Below are 14,747 nucleotides of genomic sequence, written 5' to 3'. Positions count from 1 at the left end.
CAGGTCCTCCTAGGTAAATAAAGGATTCACATTTGCTTACTTCTGATAGGTGCCTATTGGTTAGTTCAGATGTTATGAACATGTACATTCAGCTGTGAAATTCCTAAAGTTAATCAGATGTGTGTATTTTCCAGAAACTCAGAGGAAGATGTGACTGCTAATCAGCAAATGGTCATTTTGGCTCCTTTTTAAATTTAGACCCAGTGAGTCACTTGAGCTTTAATTTGAGGGATTGGCTCTTTCAGGTTCATAACATTCAGGGACTCTCCACATCTTACACATGCTTTTCTTTGTTTCTTCTATTCTCAAAAACCTTCCATTGATGGCAATGCTTTTTCCCTTAGGGAGAATACCACATCACCATGCACAGAAATCGCAGGCAGGAAATGATCTGGGACTTTAAGCCATCAACAAAACGACTCACATAACAGGAGAAGGAAAGAATTAAGAGTGTAGCACAACAGGGGCTTCCTTTTTTGCAATTGATAAACTGGTCACACCTCCTATTTCTTATTTTGACCTAGAAGTGCTAAAAGAAACTAAAGAAAAACTGTTTTGTTTATGAAGTTAATCTAACTGAAAGTAATATATCTCTTTTTCGGATTCTCAAAAAATTTTCTTTCTGGGTGATATGATTTTATGCTGGATAAATAAAGTAAGCGCACCCAATGTCATACGCAACACACAAGTGGCTTGTACTGTTCTGGGGTGGAGAGAATAACAGTGAAAGTCAACATAGACTAGAGATGAGTATTAGTGAGTATTTTTGACAAGAGAAGCTCTCAGTGAATTGTACAGTATATACTTGTAAATTATGAAGTCACTCAGACCAAAACATAATGACAGTAGCATGAACAGAATTTTTGTCTGTTCTTATAGAAATCAGAGAGATATATTAGGATGTAACTGTATATCATGAGAAGATTGCAATTTTACATGATGCAATGCAAGATGAAGATGAAGCATGGTTACTATTTCCAACCTGAAGTGCATGCTGACAATGCTAATTTCACAGCTTTGAATGTAAGAAAAGTTAGTGCATGCTTCACTTTGTGTTTGCTCAGAAAGTATTTAGTTAAGGCTTATCATACTCAAAGCACTACAATAATCCTCACAGGAAAAACAAATATAGCACCAAGATCAGTGACTGATTGCAGATTCATGATATGTTAGCTGCTCCGTGGTCAACATTATTTACTATCCAGAACTAGGGCATGCAGTTTGACAGTAGCCTTTCTGTTCAGATTGTTTATACTTTCTCATGCCCAATTTCCATTCCAATCAGTGCGATTTTTCAAAGAAGTGTAACCAAAACTAAGAATGAAGTGTGTGATTTTTTTTTATATAAAGCAGAAACAAACTCTAAATTAAAGCATCCATTAGAATTTACAGACATATAAATTATTCTTGCACATGTATTAGCCAAGAGCCTTTCAGTTGTGAATAAAAGATCCTCAAATGAGTCTACTCTAGACTAAGGAGATAACTTACTGGTCTGCAGAGTCCACAGGAAGGGGTGAACCACATGAGCAGGGAAAATAGGACAAGAATCTCTGTAAAGATTTGAACTACAGACTCAAATGCCAACAATGCTGTCCTTATCTCTTTTTGATTGGCTTCTCTCGGCATGCCAACTCCATTTTCATCACACTCACTTCCTTCATAATGGAAAATGAAACTTTAATTGTTCTCAATTTTATATTCTGTGGCTTGAACCACCAAGTAGATTTCCTAAATTCAAAAACCCAAAATAAGTTTGATTAGGTTCTTTCTCTTAGACCAATGCCTTGAGATGATCAAGTAAGAACACAGCAACTTTCATTGGAAGGTCTTGGTTGGAGCTGAAAGAGAAGCACTTCCTGAAATAAGGAGTTGATAGTGGTCAAAATAAAAGCAGTCCCTTAGACCATATGTTTGCAAAAGCAATGTTAATCATGTTTGTTAGTGCCCCTCATTAAAGGATCCAAGTAATGAGTACCCATAATTTATGACAAGAAAAGGATTTATTCTCCCAAAGCTGTGTTTTATTGGACAATAAAATGACTACGCCTATTATGTTTCCTATTTTTGCAGTTGCTACCAGAAACTTCAGAATTAAAATACACAGTCAATAGCCAGCTTACTTCAGGTTCATGGAAACATTTTCTACTATTTTCTACAAGTTTTCTTATTTTTAAAATTGTTTTACTGTATTTTTCCATGCCTTAAAAAAGTTCTTTGAATTACTTTTAAGAACAGATGAAGAAAAATAAATATAAATGAGAAGAAGCCCATATCATTGACCTCATGGGTACTACACTTCCTAAAATAATCTCCTCTAATGAATGTCATGGGCCAATTAGTGTATGAGAAAAAAATTCTCTGATAATTAAACATTATTGGTTTCCTCTTCATCAATTTGGACTGCTGTACAAAAAATGCCATAGACCAGGTGGCTTATCCACAACAGAAATTTATTGATCGCAGTTCTGGAGGCTGGGAAGTCCAAGATCAGGGCACCAGCAGATTCCATGTCTGGTGAAGGCCTGTGTCCTCATAGACAGCTATCTTTTCACTGTAACCTCACATGGCAGAAGGGTGAATGAGCTCCTTTGGCTGCTTTATAAGAGCAGTAATCCCACTCATGAAGCCCTTATGGCCTAATCACCTCCCAAAGACCATATTCCTAATACCATCACCTTGGACATTAGGATTTTGACATATGCATTTTGGGGGAAACAAACCTTTAGACCACAGCAACTGGTTGTATTAATTTTATTAATCACAAATCTATTTTGACTTGAAAATTTCAAGCATTTTACTATTTGTAATTACTGACCTTTCATGAGCATACTGTGTTACTTTCCCAATACCTAGTTCTGCATTCTTCATAAGGAATAAGCACAATTCTCACAGATGTGTAGATATCTTCCTTCCATTTACATACAACTTAAACTGTCTTTTTTGTTTTAGACAGAGTCTTGCTCTGTCACCCAGGATGGAATGCAGTGGTGCAATCTCGGCTCACTCCAAGCTAGGCCTCCCAGGTTCACGCCATCCTCCTGCCTCAGCCTCCTGAGTAGCTGAGACTACAGGTGTCCGCCACCACGCTCGGCCAATTTTTTTTTTTTTTTTTTTCGTAGAGATGGGGTTTCACCATGTTAGCCAGGATGGTCTCAATCTCCTGACCTCATGATCCACCCGCCTCAGCCTCCCAAAGTGCTGGGATTACAGGTGTGAGCCACTGTACCTGGCCCCAGAACTTAAACTGTCTTCTAATGCAAGAGTAGAAATAACTTGCAAAAGAAGACATCTTGTCTTGGTTGTCAAGGAAACAGCAGTGAGAGCAGAGGTCGGCCCAGCACAGTGAAGGCAGAGAGAGGAGAAGCAGCAGAACAGCTGTGGCAGTACAGGCTGGTTCCACTCTAGCTGCTCAACGTTATTTTCAACTTCCCTTTGTAAGTGAGTTGGACTATTTACTCTTTCCCATCTTCGTATAATCAGGATAAAAACATTCCTTCCCACCTTTCAAATCTCAGCCTGCAGACCTGTATAGGAGTGAATGAAAAGAAATTAGTCGATTTTAAAACAGTGGCAAATATCTTCAGAGGCAGAATTTTTCTTTTTTAAGTGACTGTGGCCCTTGAGATAATGGTTTTATTGCTGACTTTCTTGACGTGTGAGTGAGAGGTTGTCAGTTGTTTACAGAGACTGTTGACGACCATTAGCATAAACAATATAGAAATAAATTGATAAGTGAGGCATCGTTTAGTGATCGATTTAAAAGAATTATTTTTTTAACAATGTTTGTATGTTCTGACTTCAAAATAAGGATGGTTTTAGAATGTGATTTTAGAAAACAAATCTATTATTTTAAAGAAAAATTCTTTAAGTGAGGTTTAACAATGGCAGTCATTCATGGTTTTCTTTTTTTGAGGTGCACAAACACAAAGAATTGTGCAACAGCAAATGTTAGAAAACTTCTTGCTTGTGATGACTGACTTGGGTCTCTTATAATTTACCAGATTCCAGGTTTTTGCCTCCACAAAACATGCCTTTCAATGCAAAGAATGAAAGTTTCTCCTTAACATGGGCAAAATATTATTTGGGCTTATTTGTATTTTTATAGCACATCTATATTTGTATAGTACATCTCTCTATACAAATTTATATTAATTCCTGATGACAAGTTTTTCTGTGCGATTACATTGCTGAGGTAATAATTGGCTCTGGCACCGATATCTGAGATAAACTATGATTTATCGACCCGAGGTGGAAACGATACTTCTCGGAGGTCGGTCTCGATTGCTATTAATCCATTTCTCGAGACGATATCGACCGAATCCGGAGATCTGAGAATAAAGATATTCCGCGCGCGACGCGGATATGTTCGAGTTTGTCCCCAGGCTGGACTGCAGCATGGGCAGGATCTCGGCTCACTGCAAACTCCCTCCCCGGTTCAAGGGATTCTCCTACTCTGCCTCCCAGTCAGCTGGGGATGAGTAGGCCTGTACCACCGTGACTGGATAATTTTTGTATTTTTAGTAGAGATGGCCAAGATGGTCTCGAACTCCTCTGGTGATCCATTTACTGTGGCCTCCCAGACTGCTGGGGTTACAGGCGTGGGTCACTGGCCGATGGAATTTCTTCATGAGAGAACCTGCAAACCATAGTGGGAGATGTTCTCACCCTTTGTACCTATATGTGACTTCTTTTCACCTGTAAAGTATTTTTACTGCCACCCTCAAAAGTCTAATGGCTCCCAGGCTTTTGGCTTGGTAAATGGGGTGGTGTTTACTGCTTTGCAGAACATATTGCATTGGAGAAGACTTTGCGGCAGCCAAGTGGAAGTTTGCTCTGTTGCTCTGGATGTAGATTTTATCTTAGAGATTGCTTTGAACTGAAGATATGTATTTTTTGAATCATCATTTTATATCACCGAGGGGGATTGCATAGAATGAGTAGATAAGATAATTTTCGGTTGTTCCCTAAGGAGGAACAAGGTTAAGGAAAGCCAGAAATACAGAGCAAAGAAGACCAGGAAGAGAAACCAGCAAGCTGGGAAAAATGTTTGAGAGGAGCAGTATCAAAAAGGTAAGGAGAGACTGGTCCAGAGGTAGCAAGTTATCTCAATTGATTACTCATGCTCAGTTATAGATTAAACTCCTTGTTATATTTTCTCCCCAGCTCCTTCTCACTACTGCGCTTGATCAGTTTTAAAACAATACTTAAGGAAGGTGTCAGACATTTAATATGAAGAAGGAGAGAATACCATCAAATTCTTTGACTAGATCAAGAACCGTAAGAAATAAAACACATAAATATAACATCTTGGAATATCTGAAAAAACAAGCATCACTTTTCCTACAAAATTACATTACTATTACCAAGGTATAGCATAGTATATTAAAATATATTAGGTCATAAATTGACATTAGTGGATAAATACTCCATAGCACATTATTGAAGAGTAGATTAGTGACCAAAACCTAAATACCCCTCATTGACTTCATCCAGTGAATTAAAAAATTGCAAAAGATAAATTCTGTGTTTCAAGGCAACCTTGGTACTAACAAAGGATGAGAGAGAGAAAACACAATGCAAGATAATACTGAGATTTCAGTCAAATAAATAAAACAAAGAAACTCAACTTGTTAACAACTCCCTTCTTGACTTAGGTATTACATCCCCAATGCATGTGCGTGCACGCGTGCGTGCACGCACACACACACGCGCACACACACACACACACCAGGCAAGGTGAAGATCACTGATGGGATGGGCAAGGGGCATGACCAAGGGAACAACAAGGTGATTAGATTAGTTATCCAAGAAATCATTGCAGTGTCAAAGAAGTAGTGAGTAGATTTCCATTTCTCCCACTTTTTTTTTTTTTTTGAGACAGAGTCTCACTCTGTCGCCCAGCCTGGAGTGCAGTGGGGCAATTTTGGCTCACTGCAAGCTCCGCCTCCCGGGTTTACGCCATTTTCCTGCCTCAGCCTCCCGAGTAGCTGGGACTACAGGTGCCCGCCACCACGCCCGGCTAATTTTTTGTATTTTTAGTAGAGACGGGGTTTCACTGTGTTAGCCAGGATGGTCTGGATCTCCTGACCTCGTGATCCGCCTGCCTCGGCCTCCCAAAGTGCTGGGATTATAGGCGTGAGCCACCATGCCCGGCCTCCATTTCCCCTTTCTAATGGAGTTACATTGGGTGTGGTAGGGGTTATTAACTAGTCTTTTAGGTGTAACTTGTTAGACCATGAGAAACCACATCCAGGCCTGTCTCAAAAGCTGCTTATTGCTCAATACCTTGGCTTGGAAAGAATGCAAGATTTGTTTTGAGTTATATTTCTTTGGTGAGAGAAAGATTGCATTTCGTATTGTACATAGGATGATTTCTGGTATTAGGAATACTTTTGGAAAGATCTATATATAGAAATAATAGTACAACCAGGCACAGTGGCACATACCTGTAGTTCCAGCTGCTCAAGAAACTGAGACGGGAGATTGGCTTGAGCTCAGGAGTTCCAGACTGCAGTGAGCTGTGGGCAACAGAGCAAGACCTTGTCTCTAAACAAATAAAAATAAAATGCAAGCTGGGCGCGGTGGCTCATGCCTGTAATCCCAGCACTTTGGGAGGCCAAGGCGGGTGGATCATGAGGTCAGGAGATCGAGACCATCTTGGCTAACATGGTGAAACCCCGTCTCTACTAAAAATACAAAAAATCAGCCGGGTGTGGTGGCTGGTGCCTGTAGTCCCAGCTACTCAGGAGGTGGAGGCAGGAGAATGGTGTGAACCTGGGAGGTGGAGCTTGCAGTGAGTGGAGATCGTGCCACTGCACTCCAGCCTGGGAGACAGAGTGAGACTCCGTCTCAAAAAAATAAAATAAAATAAAATAATGCAAAGTAAAAGAAGGACACACAATTGAAAAAAGAAGTAACAGTGCATGTCAAAGTGTCTTTTTTGAAAAGAAAGACCTACCATTACCTTTCCAATATCTTTAGTGGCCATAGGGCCAGGCACATTATTTATGCTGGATCATTCAGAGAATCCTGTTACTCTATCACAACTGGTTCAAAAAAGATTCTGTAACCTAAGTACAGAGAAACTGATTTTTTTTTTTCTGGAATTCTATAATAGGATCAAGAGGAAGAAAAAGTGATTGGGAAGACAAAGTTAGATTAAGAGAGAGAAAGAGAGACAGAGAGAGAGAAAGAGATCTCACATCTATGTGTCAAACTTTGTAACTAGAAGTGTGTCAGTCAGAGGCTGCCAACAGCTATATATATGCATATAAAAGTAAGCCCTAGAGAAAAAGTAGAGAGACTGGGGGAAAGGGACATAGTCCTAGCTGGCAACATTGTTATAGTACCTGGATTTCACTGGGTCTGATGATTCTCCTGGAGCACTCCCAGTAGGGTAAACCAGTGAATTCTTAAGCTGGTTTGAATTGACTTTCTGATACTTGAATGTAGGAATTTTTAATACGATCATGTAAATCAAATAAGACACAAATAACAAGCACCAGAAAATACAACATAGTCCTACAGAAAATGTGGGAATTTATAAGTCAATATTAGGAAGTGTTGAGTAAATTATTTCTGCCGTAATACATGAGCAAAAACTTGCAATTATGCCCTCAGGGTCTTAGCTACATATGATGGAGGGAAATGAATATTCATTTAAAATTTTAAAATTACATATTAAGTAATTGAAGAGTAAAATCATCTGCTAACAGTAATTATTCTTTGTGATACCCTAAGTGTCATGAAGACAAAATAACAGAAAATGACAAAACTCACTCATTCAAAGGTTGACCTATAATATGTGTTCACGAGCTGGAGTCACATATACAACAAACACAGGGAAATGGGTTAAAAAACATAGACTTATTTATTTAAAAATAAATCTTCTGGCCTGGCACGTTGGCTCACACCTGTAATCCCAGCACTTCCAGAGGCCAAGGCAGGTGGATCACGAGGTCAAGAGATCGAGACCATCCTGGCTAACACAGTGAAACCCTGTCTCTACTAAAAATGCAAAAAATCAACCAGGTGTGGTGGTGGGTGCCTGTAGTCCCAGCTACTCTGGAGGCTGAGGCAGGAGAGTGGTGTGAACCCTTGAGGTGGAGTTTACAGTGAGCCGAGATTGCACCACTGCACTCCAGCCTGGGCAACACAGTAAGACTCCATCTCAAAAAGTAATAATAAATAAATAAATAAATAGATCTTCAGTTTCTGTTTAGCCAGAAGAGCTTAATCGAAAATTAAATATGATTATTAGAATCTATATTGTAACTCTTAAGAATTTTCTGGCCAGACACGGTGGCTCATGCCTGTAATCCTAGCACTTTGGGAGGCCAAGGCAGGTGGATCATGAGGTCAGGAGATTGAGACCATCCTGGCTAACACGGTGAAACCCTGTCTCTACTAAAAATACAAAAAATTAGCTGGGCGTGGTGGTGGGCACCTGTAGTCCCAGCTACTCAGGGGGCTGAGGCTGGAGAATGGCCTGAACCCGGGAGGTAGAGCTTGCAGTGAGCTTAGATCGTGCCACTACACTCCAGCCTGGGCGACAGAGCGAGACTGTCTCAAAAAAAAAGAAAGAAAGAAAAAGAAAGAAAAAGAAAGAAAGAAAGAAAGAAAAAGAAAGAAAGGAAGGAAGGAAGGAAGGAAGGAAGGAAGGAAGGAAGGAAGGAAGGAAGGGAGGGAAAGAAAAGAAAGAAAAGAAAGAAAAGAAAGAAAGAAAGAATTTTCTAAGCCATGACCCAGAGAGAGTCAGCTATCTCTCCAGTGACACCACCAAGTAGGGGAGGTATAAGGCATTCTGTCATGCTTTGAGGGACTCTGAGATTAAGGGAGGTGTGGTGGGCAGAATAGATCCACATGTGGGAATAATTTTTCCCGTCTTCCTCGCTGCCTTCCAGTCTACACACACATGTGCACACACACTGACCACCACTGCCACTGCCACCACCACACACTTTTCATTCTATGGTTTCTCCCCTAACATTTCCAAAGAAGACCACAATATCCAGTTCCAAAAATTAAATAAAAATGTTTTTTTCTGCCTGACTCCTTGTACCCCAAATGTCAATCCCTGTATTCCAAATCAAGCTTGTAATCCACAGGCTTAAAACTCTTGTGATCATCTGACATTTCATCTAACTAATCAAATTCTCATTATGCTATTACGCTTTAAGCACCAGGAAGCTGAAAGCCAGATTTGCAGCAGCTCATTAGACAGCGCTGTGTGCTTCTCTGTACACGGTTATGGGCTGAATTACACTCCCCCTCCCCAAATTATCATGTTGAAGGGCTAACTCCCAGTACCTCAGAATGTGACTGAATCTGGAAATAAGACCTTTAAAAAGGTAACTGAAATAAAATGAGGTCATATGGGCAGGCCCTCCTTTTGTTCAGTATGTCTGGTGTTGATATGGTTTGGCTGTGTCCTCATCCAAATCTCACATTTAACTGTAATAATCTCCAGGTGTCAAGGGCGGGGCCAGGTGGAGATACTTGAATCATGGGGGCAGTTTCCCCCGTGCTCTTCTTGTGATAGTGAATAAGTCTCACAAGATCTGATAGTTTTATAATTAGATGTTCCTCTGCACAAGCCTTCTTGCCTGCCGCCATGTAAGATGTGACTTTGCTCCTCCTTCACCATCTGCCATGATTGTGAGGCCTCCCCAGCCATGTGGAACTGTGAGTCCATTAAATCTCTTACCTTTATAAATTACCCAGTTTCAAGTATGTCTTTATTAGCAGTGTGAGAACAGACGAATACAGGCATCCTTATAAAAAAAAGAGATTAGGACACAGATGTATACACAGGGAAAACCATGTGCAGACACAGGGAGAAGGGAGCTATTCATAAGCCAAGGAGAGAGGCCTCTGAAGAAAACAGCCCTGCTGACTCCTTGATCTCGGACTTCTTCCAGTCTTCATAATTATGAGAAAATAAGTTTCTCTTGTTTAAGCACCCAGCCTGTGGTATTTCTTAGAACAGTCCCAGCGAGTCAGTATACTGAGGTCTTCCCACTGCTTCACAATTTATCAGCTTAACTTTCCGTTTCCAGAACTATTTATTTTATTCTCATTATTGTATATTTTCTCATAAGGTACATCACCTGTGTGTGTGTGTGTGTGTGTGTGTGTGTGTGTGTGTGTGTGTACTGAATAGATTTTTTAAATACTGATAGTGCTGTCCGGGTGCAGTGGCTCACCCCTGTAATCCCAGCACTTTGGGAGGCTGAGGCGGGCAGATCACCTGAGGTCAGGAGTTTGAGACCAGCTTGACCAACATGGCAAAACCCCGTCTCTACTACAAATACACACAAAAAGAGTTAGTTGGGTGTGGTGGCGGGCGCCTGTAATCCCAGCTATTCAAGAGGCTGAGGCAGGAGAATTGCTTGAACTTGGGAGGTGGAGGTTGCAGTGAGCTGAGATGGTGCCATTGCACTCCAGCCTGGGCAACAAGAGTGGCACTCCCTCTCAAAAAATAAATAAATAAATAAATAAAATACTGATAGTATGGCTGTTCTCTCAGCTTCACTATGTTGAAATTTGTGATAGTTTACAAACATCCTTAAGTTTTTTAGTCATTTTTAAAATCCACACTTTTTGTATTGGTCATAGCTTTGACTAACACATTCTCTGGCATCCTGGAGGTACCAAACGTCCCCTTACAGTTCAGTTTCTGTTTAACCAGAACCCTAATCCTAATGCTCCTTTGTACAGCCCACAATGATAGTTAAGCTTGCATAGCCTTCAAAAAAAAAAAAAAAAAATAGTGAATGATCAGTATTGCTAAGAAGTCATAAGTCTTAAGAAAATGATCCTTCCAAGTCTTTGGGGCAAACATTTTAAGATAAATGAATAAATAATCAACCATCAGGGATAACCTGAAAACAGTTAACCAAAGTAGTTTCTTTTTTTGTATGACAATTGGGAAATCTAAATCCCTCATGCAGATTAATTCTGCTGTCCACTTCAAGGAGATGATTCACATTCCGTGTCACCAAATTACTCATTTTCAGTGCTATCAGTGGTAACTGGACAGAGGTTGGGATGAAAACCAGAGAAACACAAACTTTCTCTGTGTCTCACCTGCAATTGCTGATTCATACATTTCCTAGATACCTAACAAAATATTCATTTTCTTATATTTGTGAAATACATTGAAATGAGGAGTTGGAGGAGGAAGGCAGGCAAGGAGTGAGAGAAAAGAAAGGAGAGAGATGAAGAAATGAAGGAAAGAAGAAAGGAGGTGAGAAGATATGAAGAAAAGAAGGAATAAAGGGAGGAAGGAGGATAGTAGGGAAGGGAGGACAGAATAAAGAAAGAAAAAATAAGGCCAGGCGATCATGAGGTCAGGAGTTCGAGACCATCCTGGCTAACACAGTGAAACCCTATCTCTACTAAAAATACAAAAAATTAGCTGGGCGTGGTGGTGGGCACCTGTAGTCCCAGCTACTCGGGAGGCTGAGATGGGAGAATGGCGTGAACCTGGGAGGCAGAACTTGCAGTGAGCGAAGATTGCACCACTACACTCCAGGCTGGGTGACAGAGCAAGACTCCATCTCAAAAAGAAAACAATAAAAAAAGAAGAATTAAGTAAAAATAGACAAAAACAAAAAAGAAAGCAAGAAAGGAAGGAGGAAGAAAATAAAATAATGAAGAAAATGATTAAAAATATAAATGTCATTAGGCCATAAAAATAATAGAATGCCTTCAGCCATTCAATCTTAATTAGTGTGTTCCATCTGCCCAAAATATGACAAAATATATTCAATATGAATTATCCTGGACTGGTTTATAATATGAAATCTTCAACAGGTGTTTTCATCTCCTTGCTGGTACTAAGCCTACCGCTCTGAAGTGTAACAAGTTACAATTCCCTGTGACTCTACAAGATGCAGCTGTGAGGATTCCTGAGAAATACCTACTTGTCCACGTGGGCAGGGTTTTATGCTAATTGGGAAGTTTTTCCAGTTTAAATATGTAAACCACTTGTTACTCTTCAAAGTCATTAACTTGACACCTGCCAGAAAAAGAAACGATATCGATATAAATCAGGGCACAGTAGTTGGAATTGAATCGAGCTTCCAACCCTCCTGCTGTCTGTGTAGAGGAAACACTGTGTAGACACAGGCTTGGCATGGACCTCCTCCCAGCCTCCCCGCATCTGATAACAGAACGGTAATACAAAGATGCTTCTGGCCGGGCATGGAGGCTCACACCTGTAATCCCAGCACTTTAGGAGGCAAGTGCTGGTGGATCACCTCAGGTCGGGAGTTCGAGACCAGCCTGGCCAACATGGTGAAACCCTGTCTCTACTAAAAATATGAAAATTAGCCAGATGTGATGGTGGGTGCCTGTAATCCCAGCTACTTGGGAGGCTGAAGAAAGAGAATCACTTGAACCCAGAGGCAGAGGTTGCAGTGAGCCGGGATCACGCCACTGCCTGGGAGACAGAGCAACAGAGCAAGACTGTCTCCAAAAAAAAAAAAAAATGATGCTTCTGCACATTGGCCTATTTCCTACAGAGATGGAAAAAGTTACTTATGGCTATTGACTATTTTCAAACAAAACCCCACTCTTATGCTTCTGATGTGGGTAAATCTCTGTAAGAGTGTTGGGAACGAAAAGTAAATAAACAAGTCCCACCCCTACCTTCAGGGATCTAACCCTGTAGAGAATTAGTGAGGTGAGAAAGAAATTCAAATGTATTGAGCATTTCCTATAAACCAAGCACTGTGTTAAGGGCTAGGGTCAGATATGATTTCTGAGTTCATAGAGATTGAATCTTCTAAAGAAAGCCATTGATTACATTTGCATGTTAGTGTGACAAATGTATGAATGAGAAATGCAGAATGTTATAAGCTTCTGTATTTGGGGTCAGGAAACTGCAGCTCATGGGCTAAATCCTGCCTGTTTGCATGGACTACAAGCTCAAAGTGGTTTTAAAAATTTTAAATGATTGCATTTTAAATGCTTATATAGCTACCTACATAGTACCTTTGATTTTGCCTGTCAGCCTACAAAGGCTAAAATATGTTCTATCTGGCCCTTTATGAGAAGAGTTTATAGATTTAGCCTATAGAGATTTGACCCAGTTGGGGTAGTAAATATTATATATCAACTAAAAATTACAAAACACTATGAATACAAACATTTTAGTAATATATATTTTATTAATAATTTAATAGAAAAACGTTAACATAGATTACATAAAGTTACATGGCATACACAACAGCATAGAGGACCATAGGGTATGTTGGGTTCTTGCTTCAGGTGACCTGGGGTTTGGATATTAGGTTTTTCCATGTGTATCTATTGCAGGGACAATTATCATGGAAAAACTTTTTTCCATAAAAAATGTCTCTGTACAATGGGATAAATTTTGATTTGGAAAAAGGATTGAAATTATTGTAGATGGAAAAAAATAATTTACTTATTTTCTTGTTAGAGAATCAGGGAAGTTAACAGTGTAGTTAAAGGTTGGAATTGGAGATGAGATTTTTTGTAGTCCCAGCTGAAACAGGATGTAACAGCAGGAGTGATGGAGAGCAAGAAAGGGGGTTTGCAATGAAGATGATGTTTTGCTACGCTTTCTCAGTATGCATGCAATCGGATGATTGGTACCATAAATCACTGCAATGAAAAATAACAAAAGCAACTATGGTGATATCACTGGGGACTTTCAGAGCATGCCTAAGCTTTTCAAGCCAGACCTGAGCAAGCAAAGATTGTTATTTTTGAAGTCTTGAACTGCTCGGTGATATCAATTTTAGTTTCTTGAGGTTTAAGAGATCCTTTTCAACATTTTCATTGCTCCAAAGATAAAATCTGACACAACCTGTATGGGTAGGAAGTGACCTGTGGGTCTACACCACTGCTAGAATGTAATCTAATGGTGGGCAACAGTTTTAGCCCCACTGTCTCTGCCTCTTCTATGCAAGTGCTAATAGCTCCATAAATACCCTCAATAAATTATGTTTTTTTTGAACAAAATAAATACCTGGATGAATTAATGAAATATGTAGCTAAGTTCCACCTAGCAATTAGCAACTTATGGCCAAAATTGTCGTTCTAATCTTTATCCATGACTTCATCTTAACTTTTTTCCTGTCTTGTTTATTTGGAAATTTTAACTTCGTCGAGTATTTTCAAACTATTTTTGTCAGCCATTTATAATTCTTGTTTTACAAAAAAAGATACGAATTAACAAGCAGAGAGATTGTGGCATATTTTGAGCACTTAGCATTTAGAATGGAATGAGAGAGAGTCATATAGCAATACTTACCATGGAGTTTTCCTTCTCATGCACTTCACACAGGCATTACTACATCAGAAATAGTTATACATATTCTCATAGTAGGAATGTCCAAGTTCAACTTGGGAATCCATAAGCCAAGCTCATATAGCAACAGCATCCATCTCTGGTCTGAAATACCTCTTATTTCCTGTTTCAGATATTGTGATACCTCAGTAAGGCTAAGAAGGCAGCCCACGTAGATAACACCCTGGCATTCTGGTGGAGTTTAAAATCATTATATTATGTAGATTGGGTTGCAGATAGATTGCAGATATCAACTGACGTTTCTTTCTTTCTTTCTTTCTTTTTTTTTTTTTTGAGACGGAGTCTCCCTCTGTCGCCTAGGCTGGAGGGCAGTGGCGCGATCTCTGATCTCCGCTCACTGCAAGCTCCGCCTCCCGGATTTACACCATTTTCCTGCCTCAGCCTCCCGAGTAGCTGGGAC

General features: G+C 39.9%; 1 long non-coding RNA gene across 1 annotated transcript; it reads left to right on the top strand.

Moving 5' to 3' along the window:
* Nucleotides 1-3,148: 3,148 nt before the first annotated feature.
* Nucleotides 3,149-5,629, top strand: LOC103887433. Its single transcript, XR_002524579.1, has 2 exons — nucleotides 3,149-3,437; nucleotides 4,973-5,629. It is a non-coding gene; the product is annotated as an uncharacterized LOC103887433 (long non-coding RNA).
* The last annotated feature ends 9,118 nt before the right edge of the window (nucleotides 5,630-14,747 follow it).

Source organism: Papio anubis, chromosome 11 (assembly GCF_008728515.1).
Source record: "Papio anubis isolate 15944 chromosome 11, Panubis1.0, whole genome shotgun sequence".
Classification (NCBI taxonomy): domain Eukaryota; kingdom Metazoa; phylum Chordata; class Mammalia; order Primates; family Cercopithecidae; genus Papio; species Papio anubis.
Note: the sequence above shows the minus strand (reverse complement) of the source record. Positions and strands in the feature narration are given on the sequence as shown.